Raw genomic sequence first — 3,860 nt, forward strand, 5'->3', positions numbered from 1 at the left:
TCTGATCTTTTAGAGGATTCACCATATTTCCTCTTTTACTTATTATGCTTTCCTTTGGATCTGTGTTCATCCTCCACATCAGTCTGTGGATCAGACTCTTGCTCAGGAGCCTCTGGTTCATCGACTGGTTCATCCTGCTCTTCCTCTTCTTGCTCATCACCCCCTTCATCCTGACCATCATCAGGATCATCATCATCATCATCACCTTACTCTTCCTCAACCTCAGTTTCCTCATTGTCAGTTTCAGTCTCTTCAAACTGACCAAACTTCTCACCAGACTTTTCACCCTTGTATTTGTAGGAAATCCTCCCAGAAGGTACTAGGATAGCCTTCATAGAAGATTGTTTGATTACTTTCATGTGAAATGGCTCAACAAATTCAACTGCATTTCCTTCTTCATCAACTTCATCTGTATGCATAGGCTTGGGTGTGTCAGGAAGCAGTTAATCCAATATCAGCTGGATAAACCTGGGATACATCATTCTTCGGTTCTTGGCAAGTATGTTTGTTGGATGTACTTGAAGAACAACTGAGAGTATTGTGTCACACCCCGACCTATGGCGGAAATGCCGGGGCGTGAACTGCTTGCTCACAACTTTTCAAAGGTTATTATCATGCATTATCTGAAGTTTCGATATCTATTAAATAAATTTCCAATTAACAACCATCCATACAAAATCCAAATAAACGAAGTACATATATCAATTAATAACAATATGTCTCATTCAGTTTTCTTCTAGCATAAATTCTTAAGTTATCTTGTACTCAGTTACTTCACATCAACGATAACCTTCATATGCGTTGAAAATAGAATGGTTTTGTCAACATAAGGTTGAGTGAGCAACACACCAGTTTAAATGTTCATATAGAAAATAAGTAATTGCAACAAGTCATATGAGAATAACAAATTAACCAAATGAGCAAGTACAACTGAGATGTCGAGAAGCACAAAGCTATAACGACTGACGTATGATCATACTATTATGAGATTATGTTGGACCTCTCCGAATGCAAAAGCATATAAGCACATAAACAAGTAAAGTATAAGTTGTTAACACATAAGACAATAGTTGCAATTTTTTGTATAAGTATATATGAGAAATACAATTTACGCATATGTCCCAAAAACGTGGAAAAGAAGTAAAATGGGGGAATGTGGTACTCACCTAGACGAGCAAAGGTGAAATATAATATTAAGAATAACGAGCTAGGATTCACTCATTGAAGATAAGGCCTAATAAGGATAATAGAATACAAAGATAGTAAGTTAATGAATCAGATATGAGAGTTTGATAACTATAATTTTTATTAAGTTATATTATTAGTTTATAAATCCTACAAAAGTACATTATAATTAATATAATATTTTATTATATAAATATATTATATGAATAAAATACATCTTCAAAAATTTTTAGTTTGCTAAAGTATATAAGTATAGATAAAGTTTGTATTTTGTATATATATATATATATAATATGTTGAATCAATAAAAATTAATTTACGTGGTATTATATGTATGTATATCTAAATACAAATATACATACATGCATCATAGTCGGTTTGTTTGACTGAAAACACAAGTATCATAGGCGGTTTTTAATAAAATGGTTTAATTAATTACTATTATTAATATTATATAGTTATTAAGTGTTTAAAAAGAAAATAAACAAAAAATCCCTAAAAATCCGGGGTGGCAGGGGGTGGAACCCGCGACCTGCCCCCCGTGACTCAATTGAATTAGCCAGCTGGGTTACCAGCCATCTGTAACATAACCCAGCTTCCATTAATTATATACATAAGCAGTTTCAACCAGTTTTGATTATAAATCCTAACATTTGATTTGATTCAATCCGTTAATATTAATCAAATCAAATATGGGACTTTTGTTAAACACCATCTCGCGATCAAAACTATATAATTTGTTTACCTTGATTGATGACCAGACGAGGTTAATTAGACTAAACATGGCCGGATTTAATGAGTTCCAGAACAGACAGTAGCAGGTACTTATAATCAAATTACGACGGGGGTTTAGACGGAGAGGGTTAGAATATTGTGTCTGCGTGATTAATTGATATATTACAACCAATTTCGTGTTCTACAAGGTTATACGGATGATATGGTAAACGAATCATGACTTGTTATAATTAGTTTGTTTACGATCGGTTAAGGCTGAAATTAACATAATTATTTGATTCACAAGATCAATTACACTAATAAACGAAGATTATGATCCAAGTTATTGTAAATTGAATTCGGGTACAAGGAACAAATATGGATACGTGTTTGATAAATGGATATCCAGTTTGGAGATATGGGTTATAACATATTTTCAGTTTGGACCCTGGTGTTTAAGGATGATACAAAAAGAATTGAAAGTTTATATTTTTGGGCCGAATATGCCAAAACCTAAAAGTTATAATTATAAGCAATTAAATATTAATAAAAATCAATTTAGTTCGATAGACGCAACTTATATTTATTTAAGAAAAATAACCCGACCATTGAACCGAATCGAGTAAAAGTATAAGTTTGAAAACCCGAGTTGTTACAAGTTGTACTTCCTCTTCCTAGTCAGACATAACATCACACCCACCCAGTCTGTGTTGAGCTTGTCAAATCCACATTTCTGAGATGACAGATAGTTAGAAACTATGTGAAACAAAAGCTTCCAAAAGACAGGCAGATGCTTCTTTTCACAAGTTGACCACTTGACGTCATATCCTATTTCCTCCAAGTAGTCAGCAATATGTTCCTTTGTAAAATTGGTGTATGGGTCATTTGCATTATCCTCTAGCTCCAAGGACTTTTTAATAACCTCCTCAGTAACTTTCACCTTCAGCCCATCGATCTCTGAAGTGATTATAGAACTGCCCTTCTGATCTTGCCTTAGTCCAGAACTGCTCTATCCAAGAATAATGAATTTCAGGATCAGCAGAGATTGCATAGGATAGAGGACACTTTTGTAATCCCTTGATTATAGAGATGAACACTTTAAGCTTTCTCTTTTTCTGGATCTCCAAGGAATAAGAACTATTATGACCCTATAAGACACAAAAGGAAACATTAGTGTTGATAATTGAGTAAAAAATAACAATTATATACAAGGATTAAACTTAAAATAAAACAAACTTAAAACTAAACTTTACAAAAGTTATGCACAAAGTTTGAACTTAAAACAAAATTTGTCTAAGTATAAGATATTAGAATCGAATAAGCTGTAAGGTCACTACAGAAAATACTAAGTCTTGAGTATTCGAATCGAATCAAGGGTAAATAGAATCTTTTAAAATAAGTCCAATATGATCTGAGTCAGTTTTAGAATTATCACAAGTATCAAACATTCGAATCGAATGACCTTTATATTCGAATCAAATGTCCATTCGATTCGAACATTATTTTCATTTAATTCAAATACACTCCCCATATGTCTTTCAACTTTTGTAAGTCCCGAATCTGGATCACTACAATTATGATATCAATATAACAAGTATAGGTGCGGAATACCGATACTTGGTGATTCAAGAACACGAGTTAACAATAAAGAGTAACACGGGATTGCTTCAAAACACACGTATATTAAGAATACGCCAGGTGCTTAAGCACATACAATACTTGATTACAAATAACTAGGAATGAAGAAAACTTAACCCTATACATGATAACATCTATATATAGGGATACCAACAACCTGGCCGGCCCAAACTAACAAAAGCCCACCGAGAACACATAGATGTTCTCGGCTCACATACAAACCCAAAACCAAGCCCAAACCATGTTAAACTAAATGCAAAGTAAGCTCAAACCACATAAACTAGGACCAACAATCTCCCCCTTGGTTTGTAGCTTTGTCTTTT

Source organism: Bidens hawaiensis, unplaced genomic scaffold (genome assembly GCF_021521415.1).
Source record: "Bidens hawaiensis isolate Kalapana, Puna unplaced genomic scaffold, B.hawaiensis_p1.1 tig00030955_1, whole genome shotgun sequence".
Lineage (NCBI taxonomy): Eukaryota > Viridiplantae > Streptophyta > Magnoliopsida > Asterales > Asteraceae > Bidens > Bidens hawaiensis.